This window comes from Mus musculus, chromosome 7 (assembly GCF_000001635.26).
Source record: "Mus musculus strain C57BL/6J chromosome 7, GRCm38.p6 C57BL/6J".
Classification (NCBI taxonomy): Eukaryota; Metazoa; Chordata; class Mammalia; order Rodentia; family Muridae; genus Mus; species Mus musculus.
This window is the reverse complement of record NC_000073.6, coordinates 132,456,799-132,466,746: the sequence shown is the minus strand read 5'-3', so window position 1 is coordinate 132,466,746 and position 9,948 is coordinate 132,456,799. Positions and strand designations below refer to the sequence as shown.

The following is a 9,948-nucleotide window of genomic DNA, read 5'->3' as shown; positions in this document are numbered from 1 at the left end:
CATTTCCTCCCGTCTCAATCTACAACTGGCTCCTTGGTAATTCTGTAAGTGGCTACTGTGGAGGCGGGAGGGAGGATAGGAGCCCAGTCTGGCAGAGCGGTGCCAGAGGGGGACAGCTATTGTCTGAAATTGATTTCTCCTGGTTGGGTCCAGAGCCAACGAACGGCCTTTTAGACTGAAAAGGGGATCGCAGCAGCTGAGAACCGTCTCTCTTACCTCGAACAATTCCTCCTACGGAGAAATAAGGACAGAGAGAATGGGAGGTACCTGGGAGGGAGAGTCCCCTGTTTTGGGGAGGGGCAGAGAGGGACAGGCAGAGCAGTGCCTGGGGTCTGATAGTCTTGAAAGTGGGCCGTAGTCACGACATATTGGATGTGCTGGGGCTCAGTTTCTCCATGTCTGCACAAGGAAGGGCTGGAAAAGCTGTGTTCATCGGAGACTCAAAGGCATTGCCTTGTCACCTGTGCCTGGTTTCTGTGAGCTGAGTCCCAGGGTGTGGCCAAGGCTGTCCATTTCTCTGGTGTCAATTACCCACAGTCTTTAGGGTACCTGGATGGGTCATGGGGGACTGTGCAGCTAACTTCAAGGCAGGCTTGCTTATTTTGAGGTCATCCCTGAAGGCATTGGGAAACTTCCCCTTTGAATGGGGTAACATGGTTCTTGTCTTAGAGTTATAATCTCCTCTTTGAGAAATAGGGAAACCCCGTGTGTGTACTTCCTAGGGCTGTGGGACGATAAGGAGGGGTGAGGTCAACATACCTAACGAGGTGTGTACTCTAAACATCTCGTGATGTCCCGTCTCCTCCTTTCTCATCTCTCCCCTTCATCATCTCTCAATGAGCATAGGCTGAGCTGATTGGACTTTCCTGAGCACCCAGGGCATGCTGGGAAACCAAGATGGCTGCTCCAGGTAGGAGGTTGTCTCTCAGGCTAGAATGAAACAGTAGCTGTTCCAACTTTTGCCACATTGGCTCATCAAGCATTTTTTTTTCATAGCCTCTCTATTCCTTTCAAGCCCTCGATAGCCCCCACCTGCTCACTGCCTGTCCACCAGGAGGGATGGAGAGATTGTCTCGTCTAGGCCATGAACCCTAAACCTGTGTCCTAAAACCTTGGAACATGGACATAGGCCTGGGATGGCTGAATGAATGAGTGGCCCAGCTGCTCTCCACACTACAAGGCTGCCGTATGTTACAAGAGCCACAGTTTTCATTGTGGTGATCTTCCCCGTCTAACTGACGGACCAGGTAAGTGGACTTGCAGCCAACAGAGGGTTTTGCTTGTGGGTGCTGGATCAACCTTGGGTGTTCATCTGCATTCTGTTGATCAGGTCATTTCCCAGATCCTCCCTGGAGACACAGCCAGCTGGGATTTTCCATCTACCCTGCTTGCTCTTGGTTATTTCATGGCATTCACAAATAAAAAGGTTCGGGTGTCCTGATGCTTAGCCATGCTTCTAATTTTCCTCTTCTTCCTGGAGGAATGTGAAGAGTTACTGTGAACTAATCAGACATGGTTTGAATCTCCTGGGCAAAATCAGATGAAGTTGGAATCCCAGCTGCTCTTTTCTTGGCCATGAGGCCTCAGACAACTTACTGCTGCTATGTGACTCATGCATCTTATTGGAAAATCAGGGCTAAATGAGTTGCTACATCTGGCATAATGTAAACACCCGGGACATGACACCCTAGAGGACAGCTAGCAATTCCTGCACCCCAGTTTTATTTACAACTTGTTCTCTGGATTGGAGGAGATAAGGGGGACAGAGGCTCTGGCCATACCTAAGGTTAGGAAAGACCTGCAGGGGAGGGTGTAGCTGTGTGGACTAAGCCTAACCCAGTGATGAGGAACAGGACATGGGGAGTGAGGATTGTCATCTGACCCAGGCTTGCAGAGCAAGTCAGAGACTCTGGGGACTACTTGAGGACCTTATCCTCAAACCCATGGCCTCAGACTGGGAACCATTTAACAGGCGTGGCCTTTTCTATGAAACAGTATTTCCAAAGGCTTTCTTCTTGGGTAGAGGTGGGCACAGCTGTTGGGAAGTAATTGTGTGAGCCCAGTGCAAAGAAGCAAAATTTTGTCAACTTGCCTTTTGTAATGACAGTCAGAGGTTTTTTTTTCTTTTTTCTTTTTTCTTGGGATGGCTTTCTGAGGCAGGTAGAGACAGACAGTACAAGGACAAGGGATGAGGGACACAGTCCTGACATCCAGCACCCACTGCTGCCCAAGCTCTGCATCCTGAGTTGAGCCACGCCTGTTTAAAGGCGATCGCTCCATGGTCACATCCTGTTCCCAGTCGGCTGTTTCTAGGTTTCCTTAACCCAAGAATGTCTGCCTACTAAGCTGCACATTGACAGAGCTGTACTGCCTGTGTGCACAGTGGCACCATGCGATGGCACAGGTGAGATGTTCTTTTTGTCCTTGCTGGCACCACACCACTGGTGAGCTGCTCTTCCCCTGAGGTGCAGTTTTAGGGATCTTTCAAACAAGTGGTGTCATCAGGTTCAAGGATTGAGAGATGCCACGTGAATCGCTCCCCAACCCTCTTCTCCTGCAGGTGTCCCCTGGTTTGTGCAACCCTTTCCACTTGAGAATGAGTCAAGATGTAATGACTTCTGATGCACAGAAGGTGACAAAGTGATAGGACATGGATTTCAAGATTAGGGCACCAAGAGCAATGGTTTGCATCTTGCCCCTGGTCTCTTGTTTGTTTGCAATGGGTGGTCATTGCTGTGTGCTGCTTTATAGTGAGGCCATGTGGCCATGATGGAAGGGAGGCCTTGGTCCAATAACACATTTCATTAACCATGTGAGGGGCCAGGGAGAGGATTCTCCTGCAGCTGGGCTTTCAGTCGTGTTTGTAGCCTGTGGGAGACCTCAGAGGAGAGTACCGACTAAGCCACCACTCCTGTGGTTCTGAGCACAGAAGCTGGGAAACTGTTGTCTTAAGTCTCTGCTTTCTGGTGCATCATTGGTCAACAATGGATTAATACATAATGGGTAAGCACATTCCTTTCGATGTACCTTCTATAATGTTCACTCTGATTTCTCTCCACTTTCCTGGCAGACCCATTTTCAGTAGTGCTAACAGCTGAGCTGTACCTTCTACATGGCTGTCTCCTGGTGAAAATGGCAATCTCTCCACGCTCACATCCTGTTCCCAGGCATTATCCCAGTTTTTTGCCTGCTTCTTGACTGAGGTTTGCATAGGCTCGTTGAGGGTGAGTACGTCCAACTGGGCCCCTCTCTTCCCTAGTATACAGTGGACACCTGAGCACACCCCGGAGAGCTGCTCTCATCAGCCCATATTCTTTAATCGTCTTCTTCAATTTGGTTTGACACTGCTGTCTTTCAAAGTCCTTTCAACACTCAGGATGCTTCCTTGGGGCCTAATGAGTTTTAGAGTTTAGGGAAGCAAAGAAGATTCGATGGGCCTCCAGAAACACTTGTTCCCTTTGGTGCTGAACAGAGTGGATGGGAGGGTGGGTCTGTTCTGACACACGGCAGGGGACTCCATAGCCACTCTGCTTCTCTCTCTAGAGTTCAAGTGTTCTGAAGGGACCCTTCTCCAGGACAATACCATGCCTCTTTCAGGCATCTTCCCCCTGCTCGGCTGTGGTGGGAACTAATGAGCTTCCGAAGGGCTCTCACAGATCCACGTGGCATGGCTTCATTAGGGTCTGCTGCCCTGGGAAGCTAACTGTGCACATGGTGAATGAAGGTGGGTTCCACATCCCTCATGTTGTAGACATTGTGGTTGAACTGAACATCTGACCCCATTCATATGAGCCAGAATTTGGCCCTGGAAAAGAAATCAGTATTGTTTAGCTTTTTCATTAATCACTGCATTTGAAGCCTTAAGGAAATAATCCTTAATTTTTTTTTCTGGGTCATGAACTCCATGGAGAACCAATTGATTGTACAGATCCATATCCCAGTGTATCTCCATAGAACTCACCTAATATTTAGGATGGATATTACGTTTCTTTGAGCCTTTTTATGGCTGCTTGGAAAGCTCAGAGTCTCCTTCCCTACCACAAGACATCAATCTTTTATTTGTGTGTGTGCATATTTTTGTGTGTTTGCACAAGTGTGGGTACATACTTGTACATCAGTATATGTGTGAGTCACACACACACACACACACACACACACACCAGAGGACAACTCTAGGTGGTACCATGCACCATCTCTCACCAGCTTGGAGCTTGCAAAGTAGGCTAGGCTGGCTGGCCAGTGAGCCTCAGGGATCCTCCCATCTCTACCTATCCAGTGCTGGGATCAGCAACACCATGCTGGCTTTTTTATGTGGCTTCTGAGAATGAAACTCCAGTCCTCATGCTTATGTGGCAAGTATTTTACTGACTGTGTCATCTTCCCAGCTCCTACCACAGGGCATCTTTAAGAATGTACCCACACTTGTGGACACACACACAGAGACACACACACACAAATAAGGACACTTGTTCACATATTTATTTATTCTCAAACTTATTTAAAAATAAATATTTATTGGACACCTATGATGTGCTCTGTGTGTGTATGTGTATATATATGTATGTGTATATATGCATTTTTTTGAAATGGAGTCTTACTATGTAGCCATGGCTGTCCTCAAACTCACTATGTAGATCAGGTGGCATTGAACTCACAACAATCTGCCTGCTTCTGTCTTGTAATTGCTTGAAAGTGTGTACCATCATGCCAAAGGTTATTAAAATGTTTTATAGTTATTTATTTTGTGTCTATGTTTCTCCATGCAAATACACATATGCACATCATAGCATGGGTGTAGGGGTCAGAGGACAACTTTGGGGTAGGTTTTCTCCTACCACGTGGGTGTCAGGGCAGGGGGTGATGGCTTATCTATCTCTTCCCTTGGCATTCAGGAAGGAGGAGACATCTGAGCAGGCACACCTGGGGCCAGAAAGATAAGGCTCCAAAGATGGCTGAGCTAGCATCTTCACGTTCATCTGCTTGGAGAGGTGATTTGGGAAACTGTCTTCAGAGCTTGGTAGCCTCTGGAGGTCTCCCCGGAACACCTGGCTACATCACCAGAAAAACTGAGGCCCAGAGAGTGCAAGAGTGCTCTGGCTGAGGCTGGCTGGGCCAGCGCCTCTGCGCACCTGCAGGGAAGTCATAGACGGAAGCCAAGGCTTTCAGCACTTCCTCCTTTGTTCCCTGGAGTACCGTTCTGGAGCAGTGTCTGGGCATACCTGCTGCTCTGTGCAGACTTTGATTTCACAAGATTGATTCTTCCTCTCTTGTAGCCTAAGGAGATTTAGAAATAACGTATATCCTTGGAAACAAAGCTTTGGGGATCACATTAGTTAGGAAAACTAGGTTTTACAAATGGAATGGACCTCTCTGCTGAAGGACCTGAGGAGTATTAGCTGAGCCAAGCTATTCTCCAAGGGGCCTTCTGTGTGCCTGGCCCACCACAGGCACCAGAGCGATGAGAATCCTTTGGGTAGAATGTTATCTGTCTTCCACGGTAAGGAAACAAGTGTTGGGGGGCAGGGTTGGTCCCTGGGTGTCTTGCATAAGGCCTTCCTCTCATTTTGGGGTGAACGCCTGTGCTATGGGTATTGTTCTTGGCCAGAGTAGGCTCTATATTTCCGGGGACACATGCGGGTATGAAGGCAGATAGTGTCAAGCCAGGCAAAAGTGAAGTTAGCTGGCACTGGCCACTGAGCTTGCTCCTGAGTTAAGGGTGCCTAGAGTACAATGAGGAGGACTCAGAGCTGTCTGCCCTATATCGTGTGCCTCCATCTATTGTGTGGGAGATTGGAGAGCTGAACACTTTAGGCCCGGGCAAAGAGGACATATAGTGGGTCCCACTCTCTGCCTTGCATATGGCTTCCACATGTCTTCCTTGGTTCACTGACTGTTGTCTCACAGTGACATCACGGCTTCCTGGAACAGATAGTTGGGAAACTGACACTACCATTCCTATCCTGGGCAGGAAGTTTTAGCCCTAGAACATTCCTAAGAAGGGCCTTTGGATTCTGGAAGTCACATGACTTCTTGAGAAACTGAGTTAGAAAGCAAGCTGGGCTTTTCTGAAAATGTCGTCTTATGCCTTGGCAATGAGGCTGAGCAGGCCTCTGAAATGGCTCTTGTCATCTGGGACTTCCCTATGGGCAGATAACTGACTGGTATGGAGAACCTGGAACAGGAGTCTAGGAGATGCTCCGGGGTGCTGGCTGGGAAGTTGTGCAACTTCATTGCTTCACCATTCAGCAAATTCCTTGCTTCCTTCCACGGCCAGCAGAGCACTGTCAGCCCGAGTTCCTGCGGGGATAATGCTGATTCTCCATACAGGGCTGTCCTCTGCTGAGCAGAGCTGAGTATCCGATAGCTGATGTGAAAATGTGTGCTCTCATCTGCTCTCCAGGAAGGTTCCTCTTGTGCTTGGGGACATCTGGGTTTTCTTGGAAGGTAAAGCATGGCCATCTTTAGATTGGAGCTGAGACAGGGTCCACTAGAGGGTCCCTCATATTCCAGGCCCTGTGTTAGGGCTGGGAGTCAGGCAGAGGCTGGAAGGGCTGGGCAGGACTGAAGGGAACAGAGCCTTGCAAGGATAAGGACCAGGTATTTGTCATTTTTTGTTGTTATGGCAAACTACCCGGAAGACACTTTGGCTTCTGTTAAGAAGGGTTATGGTCCATCCCGCAGGAAGGCATGGCTACAGGGGTGTGGTGCAGCTGGCTCACGGCATCCCTGGTCAGGAAGCAGAGAGTGATGAGCACCGGTGCTCAGCTTGCTTTCTCTTTCTGCTACTCCCTGATTCTAGCCCCGGGATAGTACTGCTCATGTTCAGGGTGGGTCCTCCCCCTTCAGTTAAAGAAATACCTTTCTAGAGGTATCCTCGCAGACACATCTAGAGGTGTGTCTCCATGGTGATTCTAAATATAGTCAAGTTGATGGTTAAGATCAATGACAGTGCTACAGTGTCAAATTCCAGGCATCAGATTGTTGTGCAGGAACTCAAGGTTGGTTCTTACACTTAAACCCATCTGGGTCAGGTTCACAGTTGGAGGACTGGCCCGGCAGATCTAAGCATCAGTCTTCGGACATCGCAAGGACTGGGGAAGACATATTTAAGGGACATCAGAGTGAGAGGTGAATATGATCCCGTTGGCTGATGAGGAGACCACTATTGGGAAAGAAGAGGAGGACTGAGGAAGAAGAGTTGAGCCAGGATTAGGTGAATTGTAGAAATCCTAGATTGGCTGAAGACATGGAAGGGTCTGGTCAGCGTTATCGATCGATCTTACCTTGGAAGAGGGTTACTCACCTACAGAGGGAGCCTACGGGAGGGTCCAAAGCCAAGTTAAATCTGGGACTCTCCATTGCTGGGCCACATAGATTGAATGAGATGGTAGATTTGATCCAGGGCAGCCAGTCAGATCTCTCTCAAGGGATCTGGGATTGGTAACTTGGAGGAAGGCACTGGAACGGAGGCAGTCAGGTCTGAATGTCTGAGCAAAGAGATTGGTAGGAGAGGGGAGATGAGAGAGCCTGAAGGCAGAGGGAAGCGGTGTTAGGGAGACCTAGGGCTGGGGAGGGGAATTGGCAGCTCAGGCTGCTAGCATCTGCTCCCCCTTCCAAAACCTGCTCTTTCTTCTATACTTCTTCATTTCAGTCCCATGCCTCTGTTAAAAGCCCTCCTTGGTCCCTCTCTCCCCCATCCCCCATGTAAACATATGAATGTAGAGGTCAGAGGTCAGCCTTTGGTGTCATTCCTGAAGATTCCTGCCCACTTTGTTTCTGAGGCAGGGCCTCTCTTTAGTCCATTATGTCAAAGTGGCTGGACAGCCAGCTCCAGAGTTCTACCCGCCTCTGCCTCCCCAGCGCTGAGGTTATAAACATGCACTTCCAGGCCTGACTTTTTTATTTGCGTTCTGGGGACGTAACTCGGGTCCATATGCCAGAAAAGCAAGTACTTTACTGCTTGTGCATCTCCCCAGCCCCCCAAAGGCCTCCTTTGCGAGCTTGTTAGAGGCAGACTGGGCCTCCAATACAATCCTTTCTGACAGTTTCCTGACAGCCAGCGGGCTCAAGCCGGGGAGGCTGGCTGTTGATAATTGTTAGTGCCCAGCAGCTGTTGGAAAATGAGTGAAAAGCCCCTGCTGGCAGGCAGTCAGGGGAGTGGCAGGCAGTACAAGGTGGCCTGGAATTTATGGAAACATTTTAAAAATATTTGCAGATATAGACCCACAAACCTGATTGTGAATCTTCAGCAGCTTTTGGTAGGCTCTGGCTTGACTATTCTTTCTTCATGGGTCCTGTTTCTCACCCCATTTGTGTGCTCATATTTAGCCAATCTGGGCCCAACTGGGTCCAGCTAGCAACATAAAAATCTGGGCTTCGGAATTTTCCATATTAGAGTACAATGGAGGAGGAGGAGACAGGAAGACTCACTGGAGATGGGTCTCCAGATCCCCCATTACCTAAGGCTTTTGCCTGGTGCAGGGACCTTGCTTGAGCCAGCATCAGTGATTGCAGGCTTAGACCTAGATTTTGGTTGGGGATAGAAGTTGATTCTGGCATCAGTTTCTGGCCTCCAGGTAGGGTGACTTGTATCACTTTGGAGGCTTGCTGCTCTGGAAATGCGAGAGTTGGTGTGCTGAATTGTTTTAAATCAACTTGACCCAAGCTAAAGTCTTCTGAGAGGAGGGAGCCTCAATTGAGAAAATGCCTCCAAAAGATCAGGCCACAGGCAGGACTGTAGAGCATTTTCTTAGTGATTGATGGAGGAGGGCTCAGTTCACTGTGGGTGATGCCACCTTGGCTGGTAGTCCTGCATGCTATAAGAAAGCAGGCTGCACAAGCCATGGGGAGCACACTGGTACACAGCACCTCTCTGTGGCTTCTGCATCAGTTCCTGCCTCCGGGTTTCTGCCCTGCTTGAGTTCTTGCTCTGACTTCCCTCAGCGATGAGCTGTTCCCTGGAAATCTAAGTGAAATAAAACCTTTCTTCCTCAAGTTGCTTTTGGTCATGGTGTTTCATCCCAGCAATAGAAACCATGACTAAGACAGATGCTGACACTCCACAGGGGCCCAGACCTGCCCTGCAAACTCCGGCTCTTGCTTGGCATCCCAAGACCTTTGTGTTCATTCACCCTGTTTAAAGTTATTAATCCTCAGTTGCTAATAAAGTACCCACTGTTTGGACTTTTTCCTGTCTGCTCACTCTGTCCATGGAGGATGGTCTCCGTCAGGCACCTCATCTGATGTGAACAGAGTCAGTCACCTGCATCTGAGCCCTGCTTGGGGAGACGTGTCTTCTCTGCTGTGACAGAGCCAAAGCCGGTGGAAGGAGGGCAGCTTGCTGCTTTCTTAATGGCTACAACGTGCTGGTGTTCATCAATTCCCCCTCACCATCCTCCTGGAGGGTAGACCAAGGGGCTGCCTGCAGAGCGGAGAGTAATATCACCAAGGGTGTCTGGACCCCTGGCCTAGGAGGAAGAACCAGAGATTCCATTGTCAGCCTAGAGAGAATCAGTCAGCCAAGGGCACTGGTTCGCTCAATAGCTGTGATGCGGAAAGTCTTCTATGGTGTTAGCTTCTCTCCCAAAGTTAAGGGTCCATTTTGGACTCAGTGTAGGAGATACCTCCTGGGAGTGGCTGTCATAACATTAATGGCCTTGAGTATAGGAAACTCCCTAGTTCTGCAGTGGAAGGACCCCTTGGAAGGGCACTATGGAACATGCAAGTATGGAGCCAATGTTATGTATGGCAGCAATTAGAACATCTTTCCCTACGGATAGTTCTCAGCTCTAAGACATCATGAGGAGCACTGGCCAATGGTGGAATCTGAAAGTCTCCCTGGCCAGAGGACAGGTAGGTGAGGCCTCTGTGTCACATAAACCAATGGGCATCAGAGGATGATGATGATGACGAGGAGAGAGAGGCATGTTTCAGGGGTGAGGTGACTAG

General features: G+C 49.1%; 1 long non-coding RNA gene across 4 annotated transcripts; it reads left to right on the top strand.

Annotated features, from left to right (window-relative positions):
- The first annotated feature begins 618 nt into the window (after window positions 1-618).
- Window positions 619-5,082, top strand: Gm35147. Of its 4 annotated transcripts, XR_378548.4 has the most exons (4): window positions 619-910; window positions 1,016-1,247; window positions 3,071-3,224; window positions 3,544-4,735. It is a non-coding gene; the product is annotated as a predicted gene, 35147 (long non-coding RNA). The 4 variants fall into 4 exon arrangements; XR_870006.3 differs by having other exon boundaries at window positions 3,071-4,458; XR_378547.4 differs by having other exon boundaries at window positions 997-1,247; window positions 3,071-4,458.
- Window positions 5,083-9,948: the final 4,866 nt, after the last annotated feature.